Genomic DNA, 20,647 nt, shown 5'->3' with positions numbered 1-20,647 from the left:
TCAAAGGCAGGCCGAACCCTGATGGCCATTTATAAGTCATATGTGACATTTCTTGAGGCAAGATTATGGGCAGGTGGGGTTGTTTTCTTCGATGCATGTTTCCTTTTCAGTGTTTTGTGATAATGTGCTTTTAACCAGCTGACACTGCCCCATCACATTTAGTCATCTTCACAGTGGAAACTAGTATCACAACCTTTGACCAGGTCATCTGTGTAAAGTGGTGGGCAGTTCAGTGGTGCCTGGTTATCACCCTGTGGTTAGCACTGGAACAGAGTGCCCCTGACTGGCGGCTTTAAACAACAGGAGCACATTGTTCAAAGTTCTGGAGGCCCCACAGTCAAAGACCAAAGTCTTGGCAGTGATATTCTCCCTCTAAATCCTGGAAGTGGCAATCCCTCCATGTATCTGCCACCTGCTGTTGGTCAAGCCCATTCACTGCAGGTGCGCTCTGATTTTCTCTCTACGTCTAGTCAGTCTTCCCTCTGGATGTGTCTTTCTGTGTCCAGTTTCCTTTCTTTACGAAGATAGTAGCCTCTTGATGAGGTCCCATTTAATGTTCCCCTTTTAATTTGACCACACCCATAAAGAAGGCTCCATTCTGTACCTCCCCCAGGGTTAGGGGTCTAGGAGATATCTATCATCTGAGGAGAGGGACGCGCTCACCCCTTTCCAAGTTGTTCAGGATGGGGCTTGTTTCTCTATGTCAATATAGAGCCTTGTTACATGTGGGTAGCTTATGGATCTTGGATGTTGCTTTTACAAACAAAACCACATTTGTAGTGTAAGGTAAAATGAAAACAAGGAAACCCACTACCCAGTGGTCGTGAGGTAAGCCCCAGAGCCACACAGATACAGGCTCATCCTCGTCTCTGCCCCTCGCCAGCAGTGTGCCCTCGACTGAGCCCCTCTGATCTCACTGTCCTTGTGTATAAAGCGACAGCAGTGGTGTTCACCAAGTACAGTTGATGTTAAGGGGTTAAAATGTGTGATCCAAGTAAAATGCTTCTCAGGGTCCAGCCCATAATTACTGGTGTCATTGTAGAAAATATCCCCCGTAGCAACTTTTTTGCTTTTAGTAGAATGTAAAAATATTTTTATTAATTATTAAATAAATATAAAATATTAAAAAAATTAATTTTAGTAGAATATAAAAACATAGTATACATCTACTTACTTCTTCCCTTGTAAATAGGGAGCAATTGTATCCTGCTCACTGAGGTGTGAATGAGCAAGCCTATGCTCTACCTTTATTGTCCCTTGGGTGGCAGTAGGCACAGGGGGAGGGACTGTAAGGCTGAAGAAAGGCAGGGACTGGTCTGCCCAGAGGCCCAGCAGGTCAGCGTCAGAAGCAAGAGGACAGCATGGGAGATGACAAAGGGTGAGAGGCAGAGATGGGCTGTCCAGCAAACAGTGCCTGGCACCTGTTACGGGGGAGCCCGATCCCATGGGGCACAGCGGCCCCAGGCTGTGAGGTACACGAGGATAATGGGTGAGAATCAAAGCAAGCTGCATTTGGATATAGTCCAAATACAGATAGGGCAATAATCAGACATTCTAAGAAAAGTTTGTGAATGGCACTTACAGGATTGTGAGGTTTCTATCAAGTGTGACCTGTCCTGACCCCTGACAATGTTGTGGCTTGAATGTGCGATGGCCCTCATAGGCTCATGTGTTTAGACAATTTCCCCCACAAGATGGTGCTTAAGATTTTTTTCACTGATGTGTGTGTCTGCCATCTCATTCCCAGAAAATCACATCTCACAGCCCTGCTCTCTGTCCTCGGGCTCTCCTTCTCTCTGCCCACCCTTCTGTGATGCTCCCAGTTGAGTCAAGGGATACTAATAGGATAACCCATTTAAGCTTAAGCACGTACAGCACATATTCTCAGTATTTTGACCACTTATGAGTCTCTGTATTAGCAGCAACCTACTGCAAAAAGAAGCTTCTCCAACTATGTTTGAGAGCATCACAAGCTGTCCGTATGCATGTTAAGAAGGTAGTTTGACCACGTACCACCTAGTCAGCTGGTGGTACTTGTTGAAAGGTGGAGTCTTGCTGGAGGAAGTGAGTCACTCATGGGACAGGGGGTGGGCCTTGGGATTTAATTGCTTGGCCCACCTCTCTGTCCACTCTACTTTCTGGTGCAGACACAATGTGACTAGCCCCACCATGCTCCTGCTTCTACACCTTCCCTTCTATGGGAGGCTCAGAGCTAAAATACACCCTCCTCCCTCACATTACTTCTTGTCTGGTATTTGACCAGAGTAATGAAAACAGTAGTCAATAACATTGGGGAGAGTCAGTTGGCAGTCTTTCTGACTGGATTCAATGATGTTATGGAGTTCTGAGGGGCTCCAAATCCTCCCCTAGCTGTTAACCATCATCAGATGCCTGAATTCCAAAAAACTCTAAGAGTTGATATTCTAAAACCACTCTACAACAGGAAATCCCTCAGCATTGTGTGTAGCTTATATTCCTGTTGGAGATGTAGATGACTAAAGAGTGTCTGGAATCAGATGGGGCTTGACTTTCTGAATTAAGAGGGCCCTGGTGGAGTGAAAGGCCTGGAGGATCATCTCCCAGCCACTGCAACCTGGTCAGACCAGAACAAGAGCTCTTCTCTCCCTGAGGATCTGGGGCATGTTACCTAAGCTCTTACATCACATGCAAGTCATTTAAATATTTCTGCAGATGAATAAATTAATAGATAGCTTATGGGCATATAGAACAGGGTACCCAGCATCTGGGGGGGTTCAGCACCTTGTCACCCCTGACCATTGCTCAATGACAAATTTCATTTGGTCCTTGGTTACATGGAACAGTAGCACCAACTTCCTGTAACAGTTGAACCTGTTAACATCAGGTATGTCTATAAACTTAAAGGAACATATTTTGGGGATGAGGGTGTGGCTTTATTTCACGTTTCCTTATGTTTCTGTCTAATATTGATATAGAAGAAAGTAGGTTGAGAAGGTTTTTTTCCTTTTCAAAATTAGGGCCAAAACTTTAATTTATTCTATTAGATTTAGAAAAATCTAGAATTGACTTCAACTGCAAAAGCCCCAGTCTCAGGAAATAGAGATGCAAATTGAAATAAGCTGAAAGTTTTGATCTACTTTTTCTGGAGGGACACGCTCTATCAGTCACTCTGAATATAAGGAAGGGAGTGGTGGGGCCTGGGAAGGCAGCTCAGCTGGGAGAACACTCGTCTAGATGCTCGAAGCCCTGTTGGCAGGGCTTGTCTAATTGTGATACCCCGAGTCAGAAGCACAAGGGCCAGAAACTCAAGGTCCTTCCTCTTCTACTCCACAGCAAGTGTCAGTCTGGGGTCATCCTGTCTCAAAGTAAATGAATAAATAAACAGACAAGGAAAGAGGAGATGGAACTTGTTTGTAATTTCTATCAGTTTTCCTTCCATTTCATGATTAAAGAGATTCAGTTTTCCCACTAACAATCTAAAATATTTCTGTCTAGTGACAAGTGAAAGCCATTGAAATTCTGAAAATAATCATAATTGTGATTGATTAAATCATTTAATCGCCGTTCAGAACTTCCAGCAAAAAACAGTGATAATAAGTGAATAGAAACAAACAGACATGAATATGGCTGGCCTGGTTCCTGCAGTGCTTGGGGAGTGGTGCTTTGAAATCTAGCTAGCAAAAGTTCTGAAAACTGTGCTAGCCTCAAGATTAACTTTATTTTATGAAAAAATGAATTTCAAATATTAATATTCTGTATTAATATTTAAACATTCATTTAAAAACCCATTTTTAAAATAGCTTGGATACGGGTTTTTTACAACACATCTCATTTGTATGACAGGCTGTCGCCCACAGAGGCTCATATACAGTTCTGCAAATGAAAATGGAAGTTTCTGAGCACCCCAGATGCATGCTTATGTAATTCTACTTCAAAACAAATCTCACTTGGCAGGGCCTCCGAACGCCTTGTCCTGGGGTATACATTTTTGTTGTAGCATCTGTCCCATTTATCCATTTTTGCCTTTAACACTACTTTATTCATCTGACAAACACTTCCCAAGTAGCTCTATTGTGTTGGACATCATCTTGATGCTAGAGCTGTGTCAACAAACAGGACACTTGAATGTGTGGAGCTCAGGTGTACAGAGGTGGAAGATAAAAACATTATGCACATACAAGTGTAAGACACAGGCCATGTTGCCAAGCCATAGTACCAGTGTACCAATCGAGTGTGGGGAGTGGGTGGGCAGGGAGGGGGGCTTGCCTTAGCGGCGTGTCCAGGGACAAGCTCAGTAAGGAGATATTTTAGTAAAGACCTGAGGGAGATGGAGGGTTCACCAGACGGCACTCCATGGGGAAGGTCCAGCAGTGCACAGGGTCAGGTCTTACCTCCAGAAATTGCCCAGGAGCTGGAGACTGACTGGGATCCTCCAGCTGGGCAGTTGGCATCACCTTAGGGATGGATGGAAGCCTTGTGGACCACAGTGGCAGCAGGAATCACATGACCTGACCGACCCCCTAGAAGGAGCCCTGCAACTACTCTGCTGAGAAGAAATGGTGGGAGAATGTGGAGGGAGAGAAAGGCTGGAGAGGAGGTAGGCATTTAGTCCAGGGCAGACATGGCGTGGAGCCAGATGTAGAGGGAACCGACGGAAGAACGCGACCCAGGACTAGCCACGTGATGCTGCAGCAGTCTGAAGTGACAAAAAGATCTGTCTGCACCCAGCTGTGATAGAATTCATGTGATGTTCTCCAGTCTCTGTGGTTGCTCTGTGGCTTTGGACTACCTGCTGCCTCTAACTGGGTCCGGAGATCTTCCTGTCTCTGCCCCTGCTCTGTAACACTGGCTCATTTACAGCCACGTTAGGCTTTTCCCATGAGTATGGGATTCAAATTCAGGTCCTCATACTTGTGCACTAATCACACTCGCCCACTGAAGCATCACACTAGCCCCCGAGTGTGTGTGTTTATAGACTTGTGTCTCTTCCTTCAGTGAGACTATTTTAATCCAGTGATTGAACAATAGTACCCCAAACTTTGTATGGCATCAGATTTGACCTTATTTTCCTTCCCTGGCCCAAATGTTACCACCCTCCCTTTGATCTTCCTAATTCAAAGTTTTTGTTGGCAGCATCCCCTTCATCTCAGCTACCAAGTCATCCTTGAGAGCTTCTTACACACCACCCAAATTCCTCTCCCCTTTTCTGAGTTCTTGCCTTTAATCGAGTATTCTTCCCACCAGACCTGCACCCAGAGCCGCCGTGTTCAAGCTGAAGTGTGGTTAGGGGTGTTGCATTCACCCTTTCACAGTGCCTTGGTGACTCTTGCTTTTCAGTTTCCTTCTTACAGGACCTGAGCTCTCTGTGACCTGAGCCCCAGCTGGCTCTCGGTACTCACTCACACTTGACTCCTTTGCACCCATTCGCTACTCCAACATATGTTTTTGAGAGTCCGGAACCATCCACGATTTGTGTCTTTACTTATATATTTATTCCTTCTGGAGTGGTCTTTCTTTGCCATTGGAATAATGAAAATCTACTTATTCCTCTGTGGAGGCTCAGGATAAATGTCCACCCCAAAACCCTCCTGTTAACACTGTTTAATCCTCTGTTCTGCATGCGCCTCCATTTCACTCTGCCCACTGTCTCTACAGGTCTCTGCAACACATGTGTGCTTCTTGACCATCTCTTTATTTAATTCCCTCTATCAAGCTATCAGCCCACTGAAGCCACAGACTGTCTTATTGGAACTTATTTTCCTGGTGGTGACTCCTACTATCTCCCTGAAGGTGATGTGGGTAGGTGATCTCATGGACTGATTTGTACTCTCTTCTCCCCATCATTTCTACATTGAGGCCTCCAAATATTATGTTGTCTAAAGATAGGAACTTTTAGAAATAAATATGCTTAGATAATGTCATCAGGGTGTCCATCATGATGGAATTAGCATTCTTATCAAAGAAGAGACTACAATTCTCTCCATCACATGTAGATGCAAAGAAAGCAAATCCAGCAAGCTAGGAAGGTCAAAGATTCCATCATCACTAGACACCAAGTCTGCCAGCACAGCGATCAGGGAGCCAAGGGGCCAGCAGCTCCCCCCAAACTGAGTTCCTGGCATTAGACATGTGTATGTTGAGACCATTGTGAAAGCAAACTGACCTCTGTGGTCCTGTGGTCCTCATCTCAGAATTGTGGAACTTTCATTGATAAGGCCTCTAAGGTCTCTTCAGTGGCTAACCTTCTGTGTATATAGAGCTATGTCAGTTTTAATAACACAGGTTTTACAGTAACATGAAGATGTCTAGGGAAGTGTAGGATGAAATCGGAATAGCAGAACTGTCTTTAGGGAAAAAGAAGGCAAACTTTCTATACTGAATTGCTTCTAAAAACTACAAAGATGCTTATTTAGGCAAGTAAAGATAGGTAGGGGAATTTGAAGTATGGAAATTTTCCTTTGTTCAAAGAATGTATTTTTAACAGCTAATTCTATGTAACAACAGAGTCTCCTAGAAGTCATTATTTTAGATATTAAAAGATGTTATGTCTCCAGTGTGCAAATATCGAAGCTAGAAATTTCTGATCTTTCATCTAGTGGCTAAGGTAACTATAAGATGCCAATAAAACTCTCATAGGTCACAGATACATCATATGAAACTTCAGCTCAAAATCATACGTGTATAGTTGCACACCATGAAACAAAATTGCTGAGAACTGATGTGTAGATGTATAAATGTTATGTAGACATCTATAAATACACATGCAGGCATATGTGATCATCTTTCTCATCTGGAAACTCACCAGTCTTGGGAGAGTGTTCAGTATTAGAGAGAAGCATTCAGGCCTGCATGTTTTCATCATTTTTATTTTCCTACTATATCTCCTGCAGTTGTAATATGTCAGTTATATCATGGGCTGTAGCTACATAAACAGTCACATTTATAGCACTATTTCAATTTAGTGGTTCCCTTGAGGAGAAGGCTCCTGCCTTGCATGTCATTGTCAACCCATGCGGACTAGTGAGAAACCTTGCCAGGAGGAGCTGGAACTCCATAAATATTTATTTAATGAATTGATTTGAAAAGGGAGAAACACAACAGGAATTGACTAGTGTAGTGGGGCTGCTGGAATATAGAGCAGCAAGAACAGAAACAGACAGTGTACTGAAGTAGTTGAAATCCAGCACCACAGAGGCAAACTTGACTTCATATCCCAGCTCTGCCATTTACAGACTAAATAACTTTTGGCAAAATGCTTAATCTCATTAAAGCTTACTTTTCATGTCTACAAAACAATGAATTTCTCCCAAGGTGTAAGGAGATAATTCTCAGTGAAATTTCAGCTTGAGGAAGGCTGTGTCTAATTTCTTAGCTATTTTTATGAAAAGTCATAATCACAGAAACATTAAGCTAATGAAATCATACAAGGTTTTTGTTGTTGTTAACCATGAGTTCGGGAACCGATTCAGTAAGAAAAGGCAGATTTGAGTCCTGAGAGGGTCATCCTAGGAGCATCTTGTGACCTGTGGAAGCTAGAGGGGGGACCTAGGTGACCAAACTGGGACTTTTCCAAAGTCTGGGGGTTTTCGATACAAGTCAGATTCACAAAGACCTGCATGCTTTAGAAGGTTACCACCTAAGTCTTGGAAGGCAGAAAAATAACACGGTCATGTGTACCAAGAATAAGCTAAGGGAAGTCAGTTTTTGAAATACAAAATTGAGCTAAAATTAAGCACCATGGGCCTCGTGACCCTCAGACTTCAAGTCAGAATTCAAGTGACCCTCGGGGTCAGAAATGAGGATTTGGAAGTCAAAGCAGCAGGAACTGGAGTCGAGAGAATGGCAACTTGACAAGAAGGTGTCCACAGGGACATTTCCAAGTGCTTTAAACGCGCCTGAGCTTACTAGACTACTTTGAGCTGTAGTCATCTATCTGTTGTCACCTCTGCAGAGAACAGCAGGTCACAGAACCCACTGAGCCACTGTGCGGAAGTGTGCCCACCTGGGCTGTAATGAGGAAAGTGTTGCCAATACTCCAGGGGGTGAGGAGGTGATGGTGGGGAGCGGGCAGGACCAGAAGGTTCCATCACTGCTCTGGCTTTGTTTCTGGGGGGGGACCAAAGGCAACCAGTAAAGCAAAGGCGTGGTATGACATGCTGCATAGGGAAACACTTCTCTTACAGTCGTGTGGATGGTGAATATGAGAAAATTGATGTCAGAGATGCCAGAAAAGATGTAAGTCTTCAGGTCAGAGGTCAGGAGTGTCTCTTGTCTTAGTCCATTGGGCTACTATTACAAATATAATATTTGTGTATATATATAAACAATACAAATTCATTTCTCACTGAAGCTGGAAAATGCAAGAACAAGATGGCAGACTCAGTGTCTACTGATGACCTCCTGGTCCAAGGCGACCAGCTCTCTAAGCTGTCCTGACTATGGCACTGAGTCCTCATGATCTGATCACCTCTCCTAAACCATAACCTTAGATGGTTAGGACTTGAACATATGTATACCAGTATTCAGATAATTGTACCTGTCTTTAAAAACTGGTGAGGAGTAGGAGAACAAGACATAGAGTTGGGTGTCGCCTTTGGAGGTGGGCTCCAGGGAAGCCATTGGCCAATGGCAGGTCTAGAATCAGATAGAAGTGTATGTTTGGTAGAAGAGAGCTAAGGGGATTCATCCGATTTTGAAGGAGGAAGCAAAGGCAGCAGTAACTGCTGCTTCTGAGATAAAAGAGGCAGGGAGGGTCTGTGTAGGTGCTTAGTAGTTGTGGGATAAACAACAGCATACCTGGAGATTGTTAATAGTTTATTTCAGATCTTGTTTGTGACAGAACAAACCTCTGGATAACTACAAAATACATGTCCTAAGACAGCCTTATTCAGAGAAGACACGTATGTCCCAGAGCAGCTTGCTGCCACTGTCGAGGCACCCAGGGTCTTCCTCTGTCCAGCTCCTGCCTACTTAACATAGATACCCAGTCCCTCGTGGCAACCTGGGAGAGGCCTGTCATCTCTTCTGGTGGTTGTCTCCATCTGGGTGAGCACTGTGTCTTAAGGGCTGGAATGTAGCAGCTGCCCAGCCATTCTCCAACAAGGGGCACCTGTGTTTCAACTGAGGGGTGACGCATTTTACAAGATTTTGCCCCTGATGTTGTCACAAAGGTTTGGGAATTGAGATAAGAAAAAAGCCAAGTGATACGGCAAATGGTGTTAGTGAAATATTTGTTCTTTTTGCCTTATAAAGGGTAAGACTAGGTGTGGCTGCACAAAAATTGTATAAACATTATATTGTGATAGATACATAAGTAATTACGTTCACCCACCTTCTGGGAATTGGAAGCTTTTTCCTGATCATAACATTTTTCCCTAAGTGTTTTTTCCTTGATGCTTTACTACTGAAGAGTAGCACAAAGCATTTTTATTACAGTCAAGGCTTACCTGAAGCAGGCCTTTCCCTTTGCGGACTTGAAGAAACAAAGACACTTCTTTGTTAGCTGGCCTCTGGTGGTGTCATGGCTAAGATTGGGGGGGAGTGTAGCCTTTCAGATAGGACATGTCTGTGGCACACCTAAAATCTGCATCTTACACAGCAGCATCTTCTGCAGACATCTGAAAGTTAAGCTGTACTCTGGATAAACACACTTGATTAAATAGATAGGAAACAAGTCCCATCTATTATGGCCTTCATATTTAAGTTACATATAGAATTTTGACCAATATATCTTCGTGTAACCACGGTGGCCTTTCTCTTTTTTGTCATCTTTTTTTTTTACATTTTGAAATGCCACTTTGTTGAATCGTATAAATGTATATTCTTCAATGAGTCTATCAAATAAAACTACTCAAATTAAAATAATATTATACAAATGCATGTTTTGCGAACTAAATTGCTCTGTTCATGTTAAAATTTCCCTGTATTTATTCCTTTACCTAAAAAACAGAAGTAATTTAGAAGCATTATTATAGAACACTTTCCTTCAGCTAACATTAATCTGTGGATTATTTACATAGTAAGTTGCCAGGTACCCGTCCTTCCCTCTGTCACAGAAGATCCCCGGCTGTCATAATTAAGTGGATGAGCCCATCTCTGTGGCTTATGTGTCTGTCTGTTCCCACATTCCTCTGAGTTGTCTCTGTTTTCCACTGTGATGAATCAAAATAAATCGGGGATCTGTCACTCTTGTAGATGATTTAAACGTATGCTTCACCTTCCTGAAGTAGCAGAAAGTGTCCCAAACTAAATATATGCATATATGCAACAGACTGCTTTATATAATGAGGTCATAATGAGTTGATTCTATAAACTATCTCAGCAAAAACACTGTCGAAACTAAGTGAGCCCCTACCTGCCATCTTCAGTGATGCCCTTGAAGGATTAATGAGGTATCTGCAGTTAGACTGTGCGATCCTTCCAGAAACCTCAAAGCAGGAAAGAACGTAGCACTCCCTTTCAGAAAGCATATGCTTTGCTGTCAACCCGAACCCAAGGCAGAGACAATGATTCACATCTCTGAGTCAACATCCTGCCTTCTTGGACATGTCAAATCTCTGACATTCCAGTGTGACAGGACCTTTATAATGAAGGCACCAAATAGGGAGAGAAATTGCTACCCAGCTTTCAATCATATGATTATCATGTGGGTACACAGTAATCAGATAAAAAAAAGCCAAAAGTTCTGGTCACATTTAAATCAAAATTTAAGAAATAAAGTAAGAGCCCAAGTCTAGATCATTTGTTATTTCCCTTACTTTATTTATTATTTATCTGTTATGTTATTTATTTTATGATTATTATTTAGATGTTAATAAAGGTCCATTTATATTAGGTTACATGAACTCTTAAGTGGTATTTGACATATACTTCATTTCAAAAACTTCAAAATGAAACTATTTGTTAGCTAAAAATACTAGTTTTGATGAGGCACTCAATCCAGGAAGATAAGAGCTCCATTCTCCACTGCTCACTTCCACCCTTCCTTGACATCCAACACCATCAGTCAGAACGCTGGTCTTTGTTATCTCCACACACTTCTCTAGGAAGGCCTCTATGCTGGCTGCTTTTATGTCAACTTGACACAGGCTAGAGTCATTTCAGAGGAGGGAGCCTCCACTGAGAAAATGCCTCCCTAAAATCAGACGGTAGGCAAGTCTGTAGGACATTTGGGCTGGTGGTCCTGGATTAAGAAAGCAGGCTGAGCAAGCCATGGGGAGCAAGCCAGTAAGCAGCACCCCTCCATGGCCTCTGGATCAGCTCCTAACTCCAGGTTCCTGCTCTGTTTGAGTTCCTGTCCTGACTTCAATGATGAACGATGATGTGGAAATGTAAGCCAAATAAACCCTTTCCTCCCCAAGTTGTTTTGGGTCATGGTGTTTCATCGCAGCAATAGTAATTCTAACTAAGACACCAACAGAACAGTAATTAATACAGGCCCCTTCCCTCTATATCCCCTGTTGCCTCAAATATTGCAGCTGACACCCCTATTGGCCGTTCTGCTTTCTCTCTTACCACCTTCTCCCATCATCCATATCCACAAGAAGAAATGAGGGGACAGTCTCATTATATAACACCGCCCCATTGTAAAAATTTGTCACTTGTCTTTATTTAAAGCATCCACTCTGCTTGGCCTTGACCAGCCTCATCGCTCACCAGCTTCTTCCCATCAGACATTCTTTCTGCTCCTTACAAATCTCTGCCTCTTCCCAAAGGCCTCTCACAAGATAGTCCCCTCTTTCTTGTTATTAAAGACTTGACTTAAATGCCATTACCCCAAAGAGTCCTTCCTGGCCCCCTTATGTAAAGTCAGAGGTTACCAGCTCTTCCTCACTCCCTCAGCTCAGCTGCAGTTGGTTAAGGTAAGTGACTCATATTAAGAAAAAGGTCTCCTCCAGTGAACTTAGCACAAATTGCCTCCCTGTTTCTGGCCTACCTCTGAACAAATGTGAGTGCAGGAAGCAGGTCTGTGTTCCTGAGCCCAGTAGACTCACACTTGTAGTATGATATAGTTGAATGAATGGATGGATGGATGGATGGATGGGTGGGTGGGTGGGTGGATGGATGGATGGATGGATGGATGGATGGATGGATGGATGGGTGGATGGGTGGATGGGTGGATGGATGGATGGATGGATGGATGGATGGATGGATGGATGGATGGGTGGATGGATGGATGGATGGATAGAAGGGTGGATGGAAGGGTGGATGGATAGATGGTGGGTGGGTGGATGGATGGGTGGATGGATGGACGGATGGGTGGGTGGGTGGATGGATGGATGGATGGATGGATGGATGGATGGATGGGTGGATGGGTGAATGGATGGATGGATGGATGGATGGATGGATGGATGGATGGATGGATGAGTGGCCATGTGGAACATGCCTGCAGTTTAGATATACTGAGGTTCAGGTGCCCAGCATGTTTAGAGAAATTGATGCCACCTGCCATCCTGACTATAGCCATAGTTCCTTCTTGTGTGACTTAGTGAGTAGAGTGGGCCTCAGTTTCCCCACCTGAAAAAGAAATGAAAGCTCATAATACCCAACATCTCTTCCTGCCGTGATGTTCCCTATTATTGGAACATGTCCCTGTGCTGAGCAGATGATACCCCAAAAGTGGTACAAAATGCATCATGCCTGGGAAGTTCCCTCGTATGTAAAAGAAAGAGCGGTTTGATAGAGGACCTAGGGAGCCTGCTGGCCTATCAGAGCTGTCTGTGGCTTCTGCTGGGGTTCTGTAGGAGAGTCTTTACTTGGTAGACCACCTGCATTTCCACCCCAACACCACCCATGCTCATCCCAACTGCAGTGAAGCCAGCTGCTCTCTGTTTGGTGGGCTAGCACAGGAATGGACACGTATTTTCACAGCTCCCACCACCCCTGCCTGCCTTCACCTCCACCCACCCACTCATGGGAGCCAAACAGACATCAGCATAGGAAAAAGGTTGCTCTTCAGTAGTCCACTCAGTACAACTTCCAAAGCAATGGCTGCAGCAGCCCATAGTATCTTTTTAGGGCCCTTTATCTCTTGAAAGTTGTTGAGAGAGCTAAATTAAAGTTGCCTACCATTAATCTCTGTTCTTGGCACTGTAAATCAAAGGAAGGAAATAGTTCTCATCACAGTTCAGATACCAAACAGGTAAAAATTACAACATAAAACAAAATTTAATACTGGCATTGCCCCTGTCAACCCAGCCATATATTCTGGCTGAAGTCATCAGCAAGGGTTGTGCTCGGGTTGTAACTCAGTGATTGTTTCAAAGGCGGTGCACTTTACAAATGCATTCTGGTTTTACCCTCCCATGCTTTAGAGCAACTTTGGGTAAAGATGTGGATATCGTGTTGTACTTGCTTCTCAAAACTGGGAGTTTTGATCCAGTCTCGGGACCGTTCCCTGAACCTGCTCTGCATTGACAGCTTCTTTAACACAGATTCAGGTTGTGCAGACCTAGCTCTATTCACTGTCAGGGGGTCATTCCAGGCAACCTCTTTTTGTCTGCAAGTTGCTCGTGACAAATAGTTTTAGAGAGACGGTGGGGATGTCATGGACCAGAGGGCTCCAAGGAGCTGATCTCCACTCAGGCTTCAGTGTTTTGTGGAACCTCGTGCTGTTTTTCCTATTTGAGCTGTAGTTCTACCATTTACAAAATATAGATTGCTGACCATATTGTCAATCTGTGCAGCACACCAAGTCATTCACTTTGGAAGCAGAACCAGCGCAGATCAGATGGCTCCTCTAACCACATCGGTATTATGGAAGCCTTTACAGAGCTTTCCAAATGCCCTGGGAGGAAGCCAGTATCTGAGCACAAAGAATTTACACACAACATAAAACAGAAACCGTGAGCATCTCAGCCTCCAATCTCTTTGCAGCCAACTGTCTTGGGATGGTAGATTCATGGCAGTCATGCATCCTCCTTCACATTCACACCCCAGGTTTCTGAGGTGCTCATAAATAGGGCAAGTATTTCACCACAAAGTGTAAGTCAAGAGGCAAAGCCTTTGTCTGCAAAATAAACCTCACTGGGAAGGGACTTTAAGGTTAGACAAAGCAAGAGGCATTCATTCTTTGCCCTGTGGATGTCTCTAGGCACAGGAGGTGTGAATGTTTCTAGGTACAGGAGGTGTGAATGTCTCTAGGTACAGGAGGTGTGAATGTCTCTAGGTACAGGAGGTGTGGATATCTCTAGGTACAGGAGGTGTGAATGTCTCTAGGTACAGGAGATGTGGTTATCTCCAGGTACAGGAGGTGTGAATGTTTCTAGGTATAGGTGGTGTGAATGTCTCTAGGTACAGGAGATGTGGTTATCTCCAGGTACAGGAGGTGTGAATGTCTCTAGGTACAGGAGATGTGAATGTCTCTAGGTACAGGAGGTGTGGATATCTCTAGGTACAGGAGGTGTGGATATCTCCAGGTACAGGAGGTGTGAATGTCTCTAAGTACAGGAGATGTGAATGTCTCTAGGTACAGGAGGTGTGAATGTCTCTAGGTACAGGAGGTGTGGATGTCTCTAGGTACAGGAGGTGTGGATGTCTCTAGGTACAGGAGGTGTGGATGTCTCTAGGTACAGGAGGTGTGGATGTCTCTAGGTACAGGAGGTGTGGATGTCTCTAGGTACAGGAGGTGTGGATGTCTCTAGGTACAGGAGGTGTGGATGTCTCTAGGTACAGGAGGTGTGGATGTCTCTAGGTACAGGAGGTGTGGATGTCTCTAGGTACAGGAGGTGTGGCTGTCTCTAGGTATAGGAGGTGTGGATACTTCTGCTGCTAATTCCTGCCTTGCTCAGGTTTCTCTAAGGTAAAGAGGCTGGCTTTCTATTCTCCAGGGTTCTGCAGCTTAGAGGCAGCCACAGACTTGGTGTTCTCTTCACCTCCCTCACCGCCTCTATTGTTCTGTCATCACAGGGTTCCCACTCTTCTCAAGAGACACACCCAGAACTTCAGGTTCCTGAGGCCTCTGTTATTCTGTGACTACATGTATCACAAGACGGTAGACCCTCACGTGGGAACAGGTCAGGATGACAGAGGGCCAACAGCCTAGCTGGCAATGTGAAACTCTCCCTCCAGCCTTCCCTCTGTTTGTCACAGATTGAGAGACTTTGGCAAGTCCCAAATTTTCAAGACCTTTTTCCTCATCTGTAAGAAGAAATTAGATTGAGCTACAGTTGAGATCATTCCCACCTCCACAGTGATTTGTCCAAAGATAATATCTTAGTCAGGGTTCTATTGCTGTGGAGAGACACCATGACCATAAGAAAGCACTTAATTGGGTTTGGCTTGCTTACCGCTTCAGAGGTTCAGTCCATTATCATCATGACAGGAAGCATGTTGGCACGCAGTCGAACAGGGTGCTGGAAAAGTAGCTGAGAATTCTACATCTGAATCTATAGGCAGCAAGAAGAGAGAGCCACTGTGCCTGGCTTGGGCTTTTATAACCTCAAAGCCCACTTCTGGTGACACACTTCCTCCAGCAAGGCCACACCTACTCTAACAAGGCCACACCCAGTCCTTCTCAAGTAGTGCTGCTCCCTAATGACTACACATCCCAATATAGGACCTGTGGGGGCCATTCTTACTCAAACCACCACATATCGTGCATCTTCTCAGCTTCTCATAGGCAAAGTGCTGTATAAAATGCCTTAAGGCCATTTGTCCCTAGACTACCTGGCTTAGACAAGAAACAAGTCTTAAAGATGGCCACTTGAGGGTCCAATGAAGTCTACTACACAGGTGCTTTGTCAGAGGAGTACTTTGTTCATTGACTGTTTGATGTGACCAAACCCTTCATAATTTCACTGTGACCAGAGGAAGCTGGGCCTACCATGTTAATATCAAAACCAGATGTCTCCATGCAATGCATTAACTCAGCTTTAGCTTTGTTATAGGTCATAAGAAAATTTAGTGTCTCCCCTTCACTTGCATAAAGCTGGATGTGACAGTCCAAGCTGACCGCGTCCTTAGTTCCTCATGCATATCACACCTGGAATTAAAGAAACAAGATCTCCCAGTTTGAAAGACAGGAAAATCCCACAATGCATTGGCCGAACCCAGCTGTCTCGGCTGTCTACCTTGGTGGAGTCTAGGTGATGGCAGCCTAGAACAATGAAGATTGTCTGCTCCATACCTGCCCCAGCTGGAGTGAGCTGCTGTATCTAATAATGAGAATTATGCAGCCATGTAGCTGTGGTTTTGTTTTTAAAATGCAAACACTTGTTTTTGCAGTCAAGGATTCCAAGTGTCTGATAATAGATCTCAGCTTTTCAGAATTAGATTCTCTTCTGTTTAACCTCTGTGATACTTTGGAAGGAGAGTTGACCTCAGAAACAAGAGAGACAGCCTTGAAGGGTCACCTTGCCCTTTCATCCTAGGACATTATTTATTTGTTGTTGTTTGAGACAGTTTCACTGCCTAGCCCTGGCTGTCCTGGAACTTGCTCTGTAGACTACACTGGCCTCAAACTCACAGAGATCTGCCTGTGTCTGCCTCCTGAATGCAGGGATTAAAGGTGAGTGCCACCACACCAGGCAGCCCTAGAATATGAAAAAAAAAAAAAAAAAAAAAAAAGCAAGCCTAGGACCAGAACAGTGTTCACAGCACGGTAGTGATGGATGGGAATGATGGTGGCTCCTGTGCACTCTAAATGTGATTTGGCCAAAACTGTTCAATGAATGGTAAGTCCAAATCTCGTCCTCACTATGATGCCAACATTGGCCATCCAGGGCACAAGCCACTGCCACATTCTGGCCTCAGTCCCTAAGTTTTTAAAAGGGGGGCATTGCATTACCTAATATGTACACACTGCTGACCCAAGAGGCAGAGGGTGTGGATAGAGAGTGAGTATCACATGTCTGTGAGTACCATGCATGGTCCTTACGGGAGGAAGGCCATGACACTGCTTTCGTCTTCACCGTGAGCTCTGACTACTGGCCACCGTCTACACCACTACTAAAAGTGAGCCTGGTGATCTATACTTACTTTGTAGCAGGCCAGACAATTATTTGAAATATGACATTGTTATCATCACAGTTCTTAGTCCTCCTTTGTGAGATCCTCCTCCACCAGAATTTTCCTTCTCCACCACACCAACCAAATTGGGTATTGCACTATTAGCTCAACTTTTTGGATAATTTGCATATTTATGTCATAATCATCATTACTTCAAAACACAGTAAGTAAAACACACTCCCAGAGACTCATCTGAGGTTCTGCCCAGGGGACAGTTTTAAGAATGGTTGTAAGTATATGTGTGCATGTCTGTGCGTGTGTGCACACAGTTACAAAGAGAGCTCTTTTGAAACACAGGAGAAGAAACTATGGGGTCCCGTTATCTAGACTGAGGTGGTGAAGTGTACTGCTCTGTTTATTCGATCATGAGAGATTATAACTCACAGAGGGGAGAAAGGTAAAGAACCAAACACTAAAGCTACAAATGGGCCCTGTAACTGAAACACTCCTAATACTTATTTTAAGTTTTCTCCCAAGCAAGCATCTTGCATCCTTTTTGTTTGAAGTGTTAGCAGAAAGCATCAGAGAAAAGCTTATTCTAGTACAGAGATAAAATAAAGAGAAAGGTCCCCACTGCTTCACACAAGCTTGAAGCGGAACATGGCCTGCATGTCAAGGAGCTCTTGCTAAGCATTGAGGCCTCATGTAGGCATCATTTCTTACAGTGGATTTAGGACCACTGCCACCACATGCTCACCCCTGTAATGAACCTAAGTCCTGCGGCAGAATAACTAATTATCAGCCATTTTCTGTTTGGAAATTCTAAAAAGGAACTTCTAAGGTGACATCAAAGTAAGTTTTCAAATCTGCCTCTGTCCCGGTGTGACTCTGCTTTAGGAGACAGATCTATTGTACACAATCTGGATCTTGAGAATTCACGTTATTGTCGTTGCAGATAGATTCTTCTCTTATGTTTTGATTAGAGATTAAAGATTGCAATCTCACCTCCTTCATTGTAAATGATTCATCTTGTGGCCAGTTTTCTTCTAGAACATGTTGTCTATCCATTCAACACATTTGAAGTACATGCTAACTAGAGAAGCTCACAGAACAAAACATTCGCTGTGACCTAGCACTTTCCTGCCTCTTTGCTGTTTCCTATTGGGATGCACCCTACTTCATTAATAATATGTTTACCTAATGCTTAGGGGCTTAAGACCCTCATATTTGATTACGAATGGTCTTCTCAGACAGAGATAAGAGTCGCCTACATTTTACTGATGATCAAATCAAGTCACAGAGAGATGAGTCCTTTAGTTAGTAACAAGTGGTTCTTGAACTTGACACTCTAGAACCAAGTCCCAAGTTACTCTCCTGCCCACACTGAAACTCAGTGACAATGTCCATTGGCCATAGTTTGCCACAACAGAATCTTATTGAAACGAGCTCTCTGGGACTCCATATCAGTTTTCTGAGTTTTTCTGGAAACCTGAGAAAACATGAGATGTAGTGGGATATCAAGAGCATCTCTGCAGTGTTCTGAGCTAGCTTTGTGATACTCTCCATATTTCTCATATATTCCATTCTACCGTGGTCCAGGATGCTCAGCTCCCCTTAGTGGAGAGATGGAAGATGGTACCCAAGCTGCAGGAGGGACCAGCCGTCTCCCTGCAAATTGTCACCAGGATCTAGGCTTAATTATCTCAGTACCCTTAAAATACAAGATTGTAAACATAAATATGCCAAGATGAAGAAAATTAAGAGTATGCATTATAGTTACTAAGTTTAAAACACATCTTAACATGCAAGATGGTATTGCAGTACAAGAAAACTGTGTAAGAAAATGGATCATCTGCTGTTTGTCCAACTCTGCTTACAGAGGATAGCTGTTCTTTGTGTTTCATTTTATCTTTTTAAATATGTTTACAAAGCATAAGTCATGGTGCTCATTTTTCATGTTTTATTGTACTTTAAAAAAGTTGTTTTTCTTTACCACTTTTCACTGGAGATAAATTTGCTGACATATAACATAATGATTTTGTTTTGGTCATGAAATTCTACTCCATAATTTTAATTTTTTAACATTAAAAGTCAATTTTGTTTAGTTTATTCTTCATCACCTTAACATTTTCCAACCTAGTTAGCTTTATTTCAGGATTAGGAAGCAATCATATTAATGTAAAATATTTAGTAGGGCCTACCCCTCCTCTCGCTCTCTTTTTCCTCTTCCCTTCCCTCTCTTCCGCCTTTCTCTTCCTTCCACCTGTCCACACAGATGCCGCCAGCCTTGCCATGTGGAGTTCCATGCTGTAGGTGCAGAGATGATAAGACCCAAAGCTTCCTGCCAGGACACACTCCCTGTGAGACAATGGCGGTGTATCAGTAGAAGGAGGCAGACAGGTCTGGGTTTCTGAGGAGAGATTTTAGGTGTGAGCAGAAATCCATAAGCATGTGCTGGGTAGGAAACCTAAGGAGAAACAAGCTGCCAAGATGATAAGAACAAAGCATGCGTTTGAGAAACCCTGAAACCAAAAAGTAGCATTGTAGAGTGACATGGTAGCCAGAACAGGAGGCAGGAGTATGAGGAAGCCCGGTACAGAATATGAAAGGCTGGTATGTCCTGCTTAGCAATGTACATTGTATTCTGAAGGGTAAGGGAGCTTGGGGCAGTTTGAAAGAAAATGGCCCCCAAAGGCAGTGATGCTATTAGGAGGTGTGGCCTTGCTGAAGTAGGTGTGGCCTTGCTGGAGGAAGTGTGTCGCTTTGGGGGTGGGCTTTGAAGTCTCTTTTGCTCAAGCTTCCCTCAATATGACAGAGTCCACTTCCTGTTGGCTTCTGATCAAGATGTGACTAGCACCATGTCTGCCTGAATGATGCCGTGTTCCCCGCCATTATGATAATGGACTGAACCTATAAAACTGTAAAACAACCACTCCAATTAAATTGTTCTTTGTAAGAGTTGCCATGGTCGTGATGTCTCTTCACAGCAATAGGAACCTTAACTAAGACAGAGCTGTAAATGGAAGATGAAAACTGTTGTGAATTTTAACAAAATAGCTTTGGAAAGAGTTCCGAGAACAGTCTGAAATGGAAGGATGCCAGAAGGTGTGGTAGACTCTAGTCTCCATGAAAACACAGTGTAGCCCCGGATGGACAAATGGAAGGAGCTGGGAAGACACTTAGAAAACTGGCCAGAATCCACAGCAGCATACACAGTGATCACTCCAGGGTTTGAATGTTGACAGTCAACAGTAGTAGGGTCTAACAAAAGCCATCACCACAAGACTTGGAATGAGACATGTATGTCTGGTTTCATTTCTATTATCTAACTTGTTTTTACATAATCTAAAATAATAAGATAAGAAAATAGAATACCTGACATGTATTCACAAGAAGAAGAAAAAACTATTACATAACTTTACCCTGCAGAGATAACAACTGAATCAAGAGATTTGAGTGAATGCTATTAGAAGTATCAGGAATTTTGCAAGGTAGATAAATACGCAAAATAAATACATACACTGAAGTTTGTTTGATTGTAGCTTATTTTTATGTATTTTTTAATAACAAGCTGAAACTAAGAATAGAAAGTGGTGGATAGAGAGATGGCTCAGCAGTTAGGAGACCAGAATTGGTTCACAGCACCCACATGGCCACTCATAATGCTGTAACTCCAGTTCCAGGGGATCCCATGCCCTCTTTTGACCTCTTTGGGCACCAG

The 20,647-nt window shown here is 43.6% G+C and overlaps 1 protein-coding gene across 2 annotated transcripts in view; it reads left to right on the top strand.

Annotated features, from left to right (window-relative positions):
- The window catches only part of Pacrg (parkin coregulated), a 458,018-nt gene that overhangs the window by 177,241 nt on the left and 260,130 nt on the right, over window positions 1–20,647 (top strand). The window lies entirely within an intron of this gene.

The sequence above is a fragment of the Peromyscus californicus genome, unplaced genomic scaffold (assembly GCF_007827085.1).
Source record: "Peromyscus californicus insignis strain IS unplaced genomic scaffold, ASM782708v3 Scaffold_22__1_contigs__length_63687245, whole genome shotgun sequence".
Taxonomy (NCBI): domain Eukaryota; kingdom Metazoa; phylum Chordata; class Mammalia; order Rodentia; family Cricetidae; genus Peromyscus; species Peromyscus californicus.
This window is presented reverse-complemented; position numbering and strand designations above follow the sequence as displayed.